Here is a 15707-nt window from a genome sequence, read left to right as displayed (position 1 = left end):
AAAAACCCTTAAAATCGTCGCAGGTATTACATATATAAATAAATTAGCGTTATCCAACAGATGATATTCTGGGTCACCCTGGTCCACATTTTGGTCGATATCTGGAAAACGCCTTCACATATACAACTACCACCAATCCCTTTTAAAACTCTCATTAATACCTTTAATTTGATACCCATATCGTACAAACACATTCTAGAGTCACCCCTGGTCCACCTTTAATGCGATATCTCGAAAGGGCGAAACCTATAGAACGAACGCCCACTCCCTTTTAAAAATACTCATTAACACCTTTCATTTGATACCCATATCGTACAAACAAAGTCTAGAGTCACCCTTGGTCCACCTCTATGGCGATATCTCGAAAAGGCGAACACCTATAGAACGAAGGCCCACTCCCTTTTAAAAATACTCATTAACACCTTTCATTTCATACCCATATCGTACAAACAAAGTCTAGAGTCACCCCTGGTCCACCTTTATGGCAATATCTCGAAAAGGCGTCCACCTATAGAACTAAGGCCTACTCCCTTTTAAAATACTCATTAATACCTTTCGTTTGATACCCATATTGCACAAACGAATTCTAGAGTCACCCCTGGTCCACCTTTATGGCGATATTTCGAAACGGCGTCCACCTATAGAACTAAGGCCTACTCCCTTTTAAAATACTCATTAACACCTTTCGTTTGATACCCATATTGCACAAACGAATTCTAGAGTCACCCCTGGTCCACCTTTATGGCGATATTTCGAAACGGCGTCCACCTATAGAACTAAGGCCTACTCCCTTTTAAAATACTCATTAACACCTTTCGTTTGATGCCCATATTGTACAAACAAATTCTAGGGTCACCCCTGGTCAACCTTTATGGCGATATCTCGAAACGGCGTCCACCTATGGAACTAAGGATTACTGCCTTTTAAAATACTCATTAACACCTTTTTTTGATACCCATATTGCACAAACAAATTCTAGGGTCACCCCTGGTCCACCTTTAATGCGATATCTCGAAACGGCGTCCACCTATAGAACTAAGGCCTACTCCCTTTTAAAATACTCATTAATACCTTTCGTTTGATACCCATATTGCACAAACGAATTCTAGAGTCACCCCTGGTCCACCTTTATGGCGATATTTCGAAAAGGCGTCCACCTATAGAACTAAGGCCTACTCCCTTTTAAAATACTCATTAATACCTTTCGTTTGATACCCATATTGCACAAACGAATTCTAGAGTCACCCCTGGTCCACCTTTATGGCGATATTTCGAAACGGCGTCCACCTATAGAACTAAGGCCTACTCCCTTTTAAAATACTCATTAACACCTTTCGTTTGATGCCCATATTGTACAAACAAATTCTAGGGTCACCCCTGGTCCACCTTTATGGCGATATCTCGAAACGGCGTCCACCTATGGAACTAAGGATTACTGCCTTTTAAAATACTCATTAACACCTTTTTTTGATACCCATATTGCACAAACAAATTCTAGGGTCACACCTGGTCCACCTTTATGGCGATATCTCGAAACGGCGTCCACCTATGGAACTAAGGCCCACCCCCTTTTAAAATGCTCTTTAATGTCTTTCATTTGATACATATGTCATACAAACACATTCCACGGTTTCCCTCGGTTCATTTTCCTACATGGTTATTTTCCCTTATGTTGTCACCATAGCTCTCAACTGAGTATGTAATATTCGGTTACACCCGAACTTAACCTTCCTTACTTGTTTTAATATATTATTTTATCAATTATACATGGCAGAAATCTACATAATCCGAAATTTGCTTTAAAAGAATGTTTAATAAATCTTCACACCACGAGGCATATAAATAACATTAACTGCTGGGGTCGGGCCGGAGAGCAGGGCGAATTACTGCTAACCACAAAGTTTGAATACCGAAGCAAATTCAGTGGTGGTATTCCCTACCTTTTGTAGGCACATCTATGGTAAACGGTTTTCCTCGGAAACTTCGCGTTTATTATCGGATAATAATATCAGATTAGTGATAAAATGTGGTAAATTAAGCCCAGAGCATTCATATTCCAAAAATTGTTCGCTAAACTGCTATATCGAAAAAAAGTTACAGAATTTACCAACTGCAGTCCGCTTTTAGATTCCAGATCCCGAAAAACTTCCAGTCACGAAAATCTTTAAAATTAGCATCCCTGTTATGAATATATATGAAAATATCATTTGCATGTCCAGGGTAACTCAAATACCTATGCATATGTCTATGTGTGCGTCGTCAGTGTCTCCGTCCATATATATTGACATACACATATGTATAATATATAATTACTTATTTTTATCTACGAAAACCAAACAGACCATGCAAAAATTAGAGTTAAAGGACCTCTGTGTACGCAAACTTTATCGACTGTCTGCATGCTTATGAAATTGTATGTGTGTGTGTGTGTGTGTGTATGTGTCTGTGTGCATGCAATTGTTGAGATGCTTATTTTATAGACATAAAACAACATGTTTGTACGCCATATATGTATGCATGTATGTATGTATGGCATGAATAGAAAATTCTATATATGTACATATGTAAGGCAACAATAAAAACAAAACTACAACAACGACATTGTAAGCTAACGGTAGTCGTGATTTGATGTTGGTAATCAATGAATTAAAGCGATAGTGGCAAAAGCACCAAAGCGTCTGTGGCTACCCGGAAAACGTAGAATTTTACCAAAAATAGTTAACGAAAGACGCGAGCAAAGGAAAACGCAAACTTTAAGAATGTTTTATGCCAGAAGCAGACCGCGACCACAACAAAAGTACAAAAGTAAATGAAGAACAACACAAACAAAAAAAAAAACGCAACTTTGTATGAAACAACAACTATAACAATATAACCAACAACATCAATGACTGTCGGTTGAGCAAAAACAGAAGCAAAGCTGTCTAGAATAGGTTTGATAAGGGGGAGGTGGGGTCAGTGCTGGATGGAGTAATCTGGGTAGCAAAATAGAGCGACGAAGATGACAGCTTTAATGAGCAGAAATTAGCAAAGAATAAAGAATAAAACTGCAACAATATGTAGAAGATATTACAACGGATGTAGCAACAACAACAGCAAAAACTTGAAATTTTGCCAAAAATGAAGAAAATACAATGAAATCCGAGACAAACTTGCAGCCAAGTGCTTTGTGGAATGAAATACAAAAATAAAATACTGAACGCATTCTCAACAGCTAAAGAGAGAAAGTGCGAATAAATGAGAGCATGCTGTTGATGCTTATCTTGAATACTCTGATGCTGTGGCGGATCCAGGAGGTGAATGGGTAGGCTCACACCTCTAATAAAAATTAACCTTTTATTATGATGGTACTTTAAGAAAATTGGAATATGAAATCAGGATTTATATTTCCTTTTTTTAAATGTAATATAATAACAACTTAAAAAAACGTTAATACTCATGGAATTACTTTAAACCAGCAATGAAATACATGAACGCTTCAAGGACCCAAGTAATCGGAAATTCACCAAACGGTACTTTTAATGACTTTGCTATTCAAATAAAATAAATTAATAATAGGTATATTTTTTTTCAAGCGTGCTTGAAGAAAACGCTACAACTAGCTAAACAGTTTCATTATGGCAAGACCATACAGATGGTGGAAGTTTATCAGCAAATTGTTACTATTTTAGCTGCTATGACATTTCTACTTCTAGCTCAGTATGTTTTTGACACTCAACCAGAGAATTACAAAAACAAAATACATGAAAAGCGTGTGTTTGTTTGTATGTATATCACCCTGCCGCCACGCTGTTATTTCGTTATTTTTGTTTATCTGCACATTCGTATGTTCATTTCATTCGTTTGTTCACAATAGTGCCCTATTTTTGAATATGCAACACTATACAACACTATCAATCAGGTCGACAATTACCTAAGCGGTTTCAACTGAAAGCGCTTAGCCAACTCAACTCGATTACTTTTTATTGTTGCTTTGCATGCAATTCGGTAAGCTAGCTAGTGTTTTAATTGTAATAGTTAGCAACGAAATACAGCTAATATTTTGGAGTTGTTAGCGGATTACAGTGAAGTAGATCGGAATTCTACTCGTATATATAAAATCAAAATTAATCCGGCATGCTTTTAGATACGATGTAAATGACCTTTGTAGCTCATTGCATCATCAAATTTATCTCTTCATTTGTATCTTTGCTTTCGTGAAGATGATTACCCTATGCTAACAATTAACCCACTAAAACTTAATTGAAAATACAAATGACGGTTATTTTTTATTTCTTCCATTAAGTATAATACACTCCGTTGACATAGCGAGCTAGAATGTTGGAACTTGAAACATTTTTTAGAATCCCATGATAATACTACATGAGGGAAAAAACAGCGGATAGCGCACGGATTATGAAGTTTAGAAAGTCGTTAGCCATATTATAATGCAATTATTACCCTCTCATTCATAAGAAAAGAATACTAGAGGTTTAGAATGGTCTTTAAAATGACATTTCTATCCGAATTTCCAATTACAAGAGCTTTATAAACCTATTCAATTTTTTGTGTAGAAAATTCTTCAAACCGGGCCAAGAGTCGAGATATTTATTAAATTCATACAGAACTTGCGAAGCATTGCTATCGATTTTCAAGTAACTTCCCATTGAGTTATATACCTAAAAATTCACACATAGTTCAGAACTCGAGAAAATGTAATGAAATGAAGAAAGTACCGTTAGGAGATAGTTAGATAACTCGTACGGGGTTTGGGATCTTGAGATTGAATTTTAAGTAATCAAGCGATGAGCTTGATACTTCAAACGATATATAGACATTTCTTTTGAATAGCTTGACGGGTAGCGAGCGACTTGAAATTTGGAAGTTTGCACTAAGGTCATGCAAATGCAACATGTATTAGGAAAATGGTACAGAAAGTGGGAAATCTCGCAATCGTTTTTTTAGTAACATCAAAGTGATTTAGTTTAGAACAGGAAAATAATGATTATGAGAAAAAAACTTCCGCTAGGTGGCGTACAATAAAAAAATCCTACAAAATGGGCACATATTGCGGTTGATGTTTTATTTTGCTTAAGAATAATTGTCATTTTCTTTGACAGAGAACTGCGCCTTTTTCGGCAAAAACCTTTAAATGATGTGGGATTTTCCATCAAATCAGACCCCTTTGAGCTAATAAACAAATTCCATGTTGCACTGTCCAAATATGTTGGCATGCGTTCAATTAAGGATACTCCATTATAATTTAACAATTTTTTGCATTTGGATATTGTGGCGAAGATGTTACCTCAGCTCAAAATTCATAACAAGATTATTTGAAAAATTGTAATCGTGGTAGCAAAGATTTTTTATAAATTTCTCCTTCTTTTAAAAAACAAGCATCAAATTCAGCTTTGATGAGTTTGACATACTTTTTCCATAATTCGAAACAAATCTCAAGATCTTAGGAAGAATGTACATACATACGACTCACAGTAAATATTTAAATTTTGAAAGAAATGGTGTCCCAACCGTTATTGGAAAGGGGGAAAAGTTCAATAATGGAAACTAAATTTTAAGAAAATTCAGTTCTTTGCATTTGTTTAAAAAAATATCTAAGTACCACAATAACAAAATTTCGGTAAGAAAGGATTTTTTTAATCAAGCGGAAAATTACACATATTCATCTATTTTAAGTCCGCATTCGGTGGTACCAATCATTCTTTTATGTTAGCCCTCCTTTTCGAGATGTTGACCAAAATTTGGACCCAGATGACCTTAAGATATTTTACGGCATCACACGAAAGTAGCTGTTTAGACAATCAAGATGTGATGCATTTCATTTGTATATACCAAACCGGTTGTGGATATATCGACCAAAATACACTAAAAAAAAGTGGAAATGAGCTCTAGTAAAAAAGAGAAAACAATTCAAGCTTAAACTTATATAAGTTGTTATTAAAATTAAGAACACTACTGAATCGATTTGCTAGATGTATAGTCCTAGTTATAGGTTTATTCATAGCATAATTCGTTTTATGAGTTATTTCGATAAATAATCTGGTATGCCGAAGATCACGCAGTGGAATATATGGAATGAACAAATTAGATAAATCGGAGCAATTTATGCTCAAGTTCATTACATTATAGGCAAGCTTGAGTGAGATACAAGTTCTTCGGTCGTGCAAAGCCTGAAGACCAAGCAATTTGCGCCTGCTGGTATATGATGAGAGGCCGTCGGGCCAGTGAAGCATACGTAAAGCAATTTTTGTAAAAATTTGTTGAACCCTCTCCATTTTATAGGAATTAGATTCATAGAAGGGATTCCATATTATTTATCAATATTCAAGGCGACTTCTGGCCAAGGAGATATAAAGTGCCTTCAACGTCATAGGGTCCTTAAAGTCACCGGTGTTACGTCTATTGAACCCAAACATTGCAACAAATTTTGATACAACGAAGTCAATGTGACTAGAAAACGAGAGTTTGGAGTCAAAAATGACACCCAAATCTTTAATCGCTTGACAACGTTTAAGAAATTTAGCATTTAGTTTGTAGATAAAATATGTGGCAGTTTTATTTTTGGAATAAGACACAACGCATCATTTGTTTGTATTTAAAAATAAATCATTGACTGCACCAACCGGCAAAAGAGTCCAGATCAGATTGCAAGTTAGTGCAGTCAGAGCTATTACGGATCGTTAGAAATAGTTTGACATCGTCCGCAAACATTTTGCGAATTTCAATTACTGGGGCAAATGATTTATAAAAATGAAGAATAATAGAAGGCCACAATGGATACCCTGCGGAATACGCGACCAGGCGTTTATCTGCAGAGATGACTTGCCGGCTCCAATTGCCACATAGAGCGTGAAGAATTTCAACAAGTTTCCATTGATTCCATACTTGGCTAACTTGCGTACTAGAATAGTATGATCAACCTTGTCAAATGTTTTCGAGAAGTTAGTGTATATAACGTCGAGTTGCTCAGAGTTCTCTGAAGCACCCACAATTTGATTAGTAACTAAAGCTAAGTTTGTGGCAGTAGATCTACCTATGAAAAATCCATACTGGCGCTCCTTTAGAGCCTTGCGTACGCAATCGAACAATTTAATTCAAATTAGTTGAAATACGTGGTCGAATATTTTTGCCAGAGTACTCTGTTTAACAATCGGTATGTAGTTGCAAATGTAATTGCGGTTACCAAACTTAAATATGGGATTTATGGAGCATAATTTCCCCGAGTCAAAAAAAATTCCGCTGTTCAAGCAATTTTGAAAGAGAAGAGCCAAGGGTTTCGCAATGGAGCTTGCGCATATTTTGAAAAATATTTGAGAAAACCCCTCAGTATCTGATTTTGCACCACTTGTCAATTTAGAGATTGACAGAAGAACGTCATCTGCGGTAACAAAGAAATTAAAATTTTGGCATTGGTACCCAGAGTGAAATAAAGGATTAGATAAAGAGGTAAACTTTAAGTAAACTGTTTGGAATGATTTCGCGAACAAGTTGCAGGCATCCCGTGGATTACTGAACACTTTGCCCTCATACTACATGGTCGTTGGAAAGCCATTGGTTTTTCTTTTGGATTTAATAACCGACCAGAATCTAGACAGATTTGACTTTAATTTTGATTCGAGGTTAAGCATATATTGCTTAAATAAATACTTATTAAGGCCATCGAATTGCCTTTTAAGTCTTATGTAATTAAGTCAATCAATTTCTTTACAGCTTTTCCTATGTTTTTTAAAAGATTTATTTTTTTTATTTTTAAGATTATGTAGTTTTAGATTAACCAATGGTGGCCTATTCATTAAGACCTTACGTTTTAGGGGTACGAAACCCGAAATAGCTAGTGAAAGCCTCCTCCTCAAAATTTCGCCGGAGGCCTCCGGATTTTCGGAGAAGTTAAAAAAATTCCAATCGGTAGCTGAGAAGAACTCGTTTATCGCCACACGATCGGCCTTGAAATAATTTTATTCCAATTGTTATTCGGACTGGTTTTTTTATAAAAATCATAAAAATCGAAATTTATAGACAAAGCATTATGGTGAAAACTATTTTCCAAAATTGGAAATGGACACTCAAGGCATGATATTTTTAAATTCATCAATTTTATAATGTCGCGAGTAGTTATAACGCTCTTCTTTGACCTTTCCTGGGATATACCAATACATTTTTTACTTGTGATATGCTGACTATATTTTTAACTTCCTGCAGTATTTCTTGCACGAAATAATTTAAAAAGTTTTGCACAAAAGTGTCGCGCCCGTAGCAATGGAAAATTCCTTTTATAAAAATGTAAAAGAAACAAAAAATTACTTTAACTTTTTATAGCGCAGAACAGCTAGGTTCGATTAAAATGAAATATTTCCAAATGCTAATAATTTTCACACAAAGAATCATTTCCTTGAAAGTTTTTCTTTTTATCAGGAATCACATTTTAGTTAAAATTTATTTTTCTTTTTTCGATTCACGATAAAAATTAAATTGAATAACTAGACCCTATAATCAATAAGTGTGAGTTTTGAAACGTTCATTTTTCTTTCATATAAATTAAATGAAGAAAAAGTGTACATTTTGAAACTTACAGTTACTGAATCTACCCCCAGGCTAAGTTTTGTTTCCTATTTCATAGAACAAGAAATATTATTGGTAAATATTTTTTTTCATAACTGAAATGCTTCAGTTTGGCACCTTAATAATTTTATAAAAAAAATCACTCGCATTATTACCCTCCAAAAATTTGTCTGTACCCACCACTGACGTTAATGATTGATGCTGATATGCAGGAGCTTGCCGAGAGAACAAGAAAGTTGCAAAGAAATTGACAAATATACAAAGCGTAGAAAAAAGTGACGATTATGTGTTGAGAAAAAGTAAACAATTTTTAAAACTAAACTAACACACCATGCACAGATAACATTCCTTATTTGAAGAAATTTGCTCCACTGTCATGCGCCATGCTGCTGTGCACTCTCGCTCGGAGCTTAGTGCGCGCTGATTGGTTGCATCGCCATTTGGAGGCACTGTTTATACTACATTGAAAGCACTTTGGCGCTCTCTGTTAAGAATAGGAATGCGAGTTGGGCGCAATAGTCGCTGTGCAGGTGTGTAAGCAATCAGTCACCATAACACACACCGAATTGACGTTTGCATCTGAAATGTGTGTGGGAGTGTACGTGTATCAGGTGGCATTCATGCAAACACTTCCCCAGCTTGTGGAGCGCGCGAGTAAACCATTTTGAATAATTTGAAATTTGTTCGTTGTTTTTTGCGTTTGCTGCTGGCTTTGAGTATGTGCGTGGTTTTTTTGTTGTGTTGCATTTTGGAGCGTTACTCAGAGATTGGATGCTCTTGATGGTGTTTGTGGAACGTATCTTCTTGGTTAGATTTGCGCTCATCGTTCTTGCAATTCGGGTGTCGACTTCATTTGAGTTGCTTTTATGTTCCTCTTTTCGATTTTGATTATTTTTATTGTTATTTCATGTGCTGTTGCTGTTGTTTTTTTTTTTGTATACCGTGTGCTGTATGATTTGGCAATGTTTTTTGCAACATTGCAGTCGCATTTTGTATTGCATACATTTTAGTGGCTTGGTTTCTAATCGATTCATTTTAATTTGAGTGCATTTGGTATGGTTTTTTAAGAATTAATCAATTCTGAGTTTAAAAAGAAAATTGATCAAGAAATTTGGTGTGGTTGTTGCTTTTGTGCGAGTGAGAGCGTTTATGGCGAATGGATTTTTGAAAGTGTTTATTTGCAAATGTGACGAAATATGATTACCTCTAAAAACTAATGAGTGATTAAAGCAGTGGCGTGGATCTTTAGACCAAATTAACCGCCCATACGTTGAACCATTCTATACCCCGATCAACTTTAAATTTTTAAAACACATTTACTTTGATGCACTTTTTATTTTAAATATTGTAACTTTCAAACTTTTCAACATTCTTTGTTAGGTAGAAAGCCCAAATATGATATTTTGTAGTATTACACCCATATTCTGGCGCTTCGTGACTGAGAATTGCTGAAGTTTTATTTTCATTAAAACATCATAAATTATATTAACATTTGGAAATTTTTATAACAATTGTCAGTTACTCAGATCGGGTATATGGGTGTTAAACTATAAGAGCAAACACATAGAACTCTGATAGAAAAATGCGAAAACTTTTCGTTCACGTCATTACCGTCGGACATATGTACATACAGCTGCGGTCAAAATCTTAGTAGTGTAACAAACTGTAAGTAAGATTTTGACATAACTTTTATATAATGGTGTTTTTTTTTACATTGGGTGTTGGCTAATATTTAAATTAGTACTTAGTTGCACGACCCGTGTTCTTTCGAATTGCAGCATATCGACGTGGTATGGGATCAAGAAGTTCTTGGCACCTTTCAACCGAAATCGACCCCACTACGCTTTCTATAGTTTTTCAAAGTTGTGTATTCGATGTTGCCTTGCGCTGGGCTACTGCATCTTTGACATCAACCCACAAATTTTCAATATTGTTTATATCTGGTGATCATGAAGTTGATCTGGCTTTTCTCAAATCATCTTTTTGCTACTTTGCTCATATTTTTCGGGATGCTGTCTTGCGGAATGTCCTTGAGTATGTCAACATATCAACAGCCAGTCATAATTTCCCTAACCCGATGAATGGTTCCCAAGAGTAGCCATGAAAAGCACGCCCATGTTTTACGGGTTTTGTTGTATACTTCGGAAGTTATTCGGTATTAGGCAGCTGTCTTACATATTGGCGTGATCCCTTTCCACCGTACATGACAATTTTCGACTCGTCCGACCATAAAATGTGCCATTCGGCCGAAGTCCAATTCAAATGTTCTTTGGCTATTCGAAATCCCTTATACAGGCGTTTTAGTCAAAGAACGGTACTTTTCTTGGACTGTGGTCACCCAGCTCGCGCTCACTTAAATGCCGACGAACAGTCTCAACGCTTAAAGCCATTTTTAAACAATTTTTGATCTCAGAAACAGATGCAAATGGAAACTGCTTTGATCTGACGACGAACTTAACTTCTTTTATCGACATCGTTGGCTTCCTTCCACGACTTTTGCCACTTTCTTGGTATTTGATCGATTTTCGTACCGTTGTTGGTGAGCAACCAATAATATCTTACACTTCCACATAAGTTTTGCTATCAGCAATCAATTTTTTTTATGACGGCGCGCTACTCGGGTGTGCAATTCCTCTTATTCGACACTACTGAATAAGACGTAACAAAAATTTGGCAATCGGTAATAGAATATCAATTAAATAAAATAGCCTCAACGTTCCGATTTTGACTGACTCAAAAGCTGTTGCAAATTAAATGTCCTACAAATTAAACAAAACCAACAGATTTATACCAACAATTTTAGTGGTTAAGATATATGGTAGTCAAGTTTTCACTACAACTTGTATAGGTTTCTCGCTGTATCACCGGTGTTGCATTAGCGGTTTTGAAGTGATTTTCGAGATGATTACCGTAGTTAACACTCATTCGGAACTTTTCTTATCTATAAGGCAGAACTTGGTCTGAGCTGCAGTTCTCGAACTATTTATCGGTCTTTGCGACGCGATGATAACGAGTACCGAAGTTTCGAAATAGGCTAACATGCTAAGATATTTTTCATGAGGAAAAACAGCTTCTACCTCTTGGAAATAATATGATGACTGAAAATTCGGTCGTATCAAAAAGTTTGCTCTAAAGTAATTTCAAGATCGCCATCGCGTATGAGTAACCTGTCGACGGCATTCAAATTTTCATGATGCGTCGGGTAAACTGCAAATCAGCCCAAAGCCCTTCTGCGAAACTGCGTAAGCTTTGGTTCACAAATTTTGCAGTAGAGACTAAAAACTGATTTAATTCAAAGCCAATCGGTATATAGTCAAAGAGATAATTTCCAACCCAGTTTTTAGTTACAATGGGAAGTGTGAAATATAAGAGATATTCCAAATTCATTCTTCGAAGGCCAAGAGCGTTACATCGCCTCTTTCTTAACCAATAATTCTTTTACGTTTCGGATATCAGAACTGGAAGAAGAAGCAGCCTATCATAACAAAACTCACTACACAAATATATATAATAATCGGTTACAACCGAATTTAAGCACCCTTACTTGTTCCTTTTACACTTTTTTAATAAAATATTTGTAAACAAAAATATGCATGAACTGAGAGAACTTACGGTTACATAATTAACTGTAATTTACGTGCGAGAGCAAGACCTTCGTTACTAATCAACTGATACCATAACGCTTTTGCCAGAACGCCGTTATTTAGCGTTTTACATCGATTATGTGTTACTAACGAATGTGGCCCAATACCAGGAGTTGTTGTTGTAGCGATAAGACAATAAACGGAGGAGTCTCTGGTGAGGGTATCTCAATTTTGACACAAATGTCGTTTAGGCGGTTTTGCACTTTACCTTACGAAAATAATAAATCTATCGTCTTGTAATTAACATATTTAATCCATTCAGAGGAGCCGATCTCAAATACTTTTGTTGAAAAATTCGAAAATTCTGGATAAATTTACAACTATTTCGAGCCTTTTATTTGGTGCTCTCTGAATTTTTTTGAGTGTGCAGTTTTATAGCCACATCAATTTGGGTCCATCTGTTATGGTAACGCATCTACAGTGGAGCAGCAAGGAAGGCAGCCGGCATGATATCGTGGTACACTGTGGCTACTCATGAAGGCTGGGCTAGGTTCTTGCCAACCTTGCTGTCCTGCGCCATAAACAGAAAAAAAGGTCTTATTAAATAAAACTGACAAAAAAGCGCAGAGACGACTCAAAACGGTTATAATTTCAAAATAAAACGACATCCGGTCGAACCGGATGCCACGGACAGACCGTTAAATTCAATTCAGAATTCAAAAATTTAAAACAAATTAAACTTCAAAAAAAAAACTAAACGCAAAAGAAGGAACAAACCGGACATGACCGGTTGCTAACGCTGAAAATCAAAATGACAAAAAAAGGCTGAAAATAAAAACAAGTAAGGAAGGTTAAGTTCGGGTGTAACCGAACATTATATACTCAGTTGAGAACTATGGTGGCAACATAAGGGAAAATAACCATGGACCAAGGGTAACGGGAGTGGGCCATAGTTCTATAGGTGGACGCCATTTAGGGATATCGCCATAAAGGTGGACCAGGGGTGACTCTAGAATGTGTTTGTACGATATGGGTATCAAATTAAAGGTATTAATGAGAGTTTTAAAAGGGATTGGTGGTAGTTGTATATGTAAAGGCGTTTTCCAGATATCGACCAAAATGTGGACCAGGGTGACCCATCTTCTGTTGGATACCACTAACTTGTTTATATATTTAACACCACGAACAGTATTCCTGCCAAGATTTCAAGGGTTTTTTATTTCGCCCTGCAGAACTTTTTCATTTTCTTCTACTTAATATGGCAGGTGTCATAACCATTTTACAAAGTTTTTTTTTAAAGTTATATTTTGCCTCAACAAACTAATCCAAATACCATGTTTCATCCCTTTTTTCGTATTTGGTATAAAATTATGGCATTTTTTTCGTTTTTCGTAATTTTCGATATCGAAAAAGTGGGCGTGGTCATAGTCCAATTTCGGCCATTTTTTATAGCAATACAAAGTGAGTTCAGATAAGTACTTGAACTGAGTTCATTAAATATATTTCGATTTTTGCTCAAGTTATCGTGTTAACGGCCGAGCGGAAGGACAGACGGTCGACTGTGTATAAAAACTGGGCGTGGCTTCAAGAGCGAAATCTTTTTCACAGAAATAAGTTACCATCCTAGAATCTAAGCCCCTACCAAATTTCGCAAGGATTGGTAAATTTTTGTTCGTCTTATGGCATTAAAAGTATCCTAGACCAATTAAATGAAAAAGGGCGGAACCACGCCCATTTGGAAATTTTCTTTTATTTTTGCATTTTGATGCACCATATCATTACTGGAGTTGAATATTGACATAATTTACTTATATACTGTAAACATATTAAATTCTTTGTTAAAATTTGACTTCAAAAAAAAAATTTTTTTAAAAGTGGGCGTGGTCGTTCTCCGATTTTGCTAATTTTTATGAAGCATACATATAGTAATAGGAGTAGCGTTCCTGCCAAATTTCATCATGATATCTTCAACGACTGCCAAATTACAGCTTGCAAAAATTTTGAATTACCTTCTTTTAAAAGTGGGCGGCGCCACGCCCATTGTCCAAAATTTTACTAATTTGCTATTCTGCATCATAAGTTCAACTCATCTACCAAGTTTCATCGCTTTATTCGTCTTTGGTAATGAATTATCGCACTTTTTCGGTTTTTCGAAATTTTCGATATCGAAAAAGTGGGCGTGGTTATAGTCCGATATTGTTCATTTTATATAGCGATCTGAGATGCGTGCTCAGGAACATACATACCAAATTTCATCAAGATACCTTAAAATTTACTCAAGTTATCGTGTTAACGGACGGACGGACGGACATGGCTCAATCAAATTTTTTATCGATCCTGATGATTTTGATATATGGAAGTCTATATCTATCTCCATTCCTTTATACCTGTACAACCAACCGTTATCCAATCAAAGTTAATATACTCTGTGAGCTCTGCTCAACTGAGTATAATAAAAATAAAACGGCCGAATATACATAGGGGGAGCCGCGGGTGTTGTTGCGACGCCCGGTGCTTTATCCCACTCTCAAAAACCCTGGCCACCGACGCACCTAATTTTTCGGTGGCCCCTTTTTGTATTGGTTTTTGACAATTTTTTCGCAAAAAAGTGTGGAACAAAGTCCTTCGAAAAAATACAAGTCACACATCAATACCAATCTTGAGAGACTTCTGACTTGTACTTTGTTAGATTAAAATTTAAAGGGTCACCAAACTGCACACTCAAAAATATTCAGCGAATTCCAAATACAAGTAGGCTTTTATCAAACATGTTTCTGAGGTTGGTTTGCGCAGTTTCAAAAACAAAAACGACGAATTTATTTGGCGAAATTTGAAAAAAACACTTTTCTCATATAAATCGAATTTCATACCATATAAACCTACGTTTTAAACTTTGTTTAATAATTTGAATAATTGCCGTTTAGACTATTAAAAAACATTAAAAAATAATATAGTTTAAAAAAGTTTTGAAGTTAAACGGTTTTAAGATATTGGAAACAATACTTACATGAAGTAATAATAATACTAAAAGCTAGAAAATAATTAGGTAGGTCCTAGGTACCTAGTCATCATTGATCAGACAATTAAATAAAAGCGTTGGACGCGTGAAACAGTTTAACTTAAAATTTTTTTTAACTATGTTATTTTCAAGTTTTTAGTCTTTTTTTAATTGCTTCTTATTTCTCATTCTATTTAGTTCATTTGGTGCCTCATTGTTACGAGGACTCTTTCCTGACAAATTGTTACAATCTAAGTCCTTAATATATAATCCTTCCAAAGACTTTACTCGACTCAGCACTACGTATGCTTGCCCTCCTCGAACTCCAAGGTATTTTGAGTCACTTCTCCCGGACTGTATTTAATATTTGTTCCAAATATGAGCCAAATCGGACCAAAAATACGTTTCTTGAATATCTCGATCTTTGCGTCACCTGGTGGTGATGTTTTTCATAGGTCGCTTTCTATTCATGTATGTATTATGTGTTTCAAATATGACCGCAAATACAATTTTTTGAAATATTTCGATCCCTGCGCCAACTATCAGATTTTTTTTCTTATTATTCTATT

This window comes from Eurosta solidaginis, chromosome 2, assembly GCF_040869045.1.
Source record: "Eurosta solidaginis isolate ZX-2024a chromosome 2, ASM4086904v1, whole genome shotgun sequence".
Taxonomy (NCBI): domain Eukaryota; kingdom Metazoa; phylum Arthropoda; class Insecta; order Diptera; family Tephritidae; genus Eurosta; species Eurosta solidaginis.
This window is presented reverse-complemented; position numbering follows the sequence as displayed.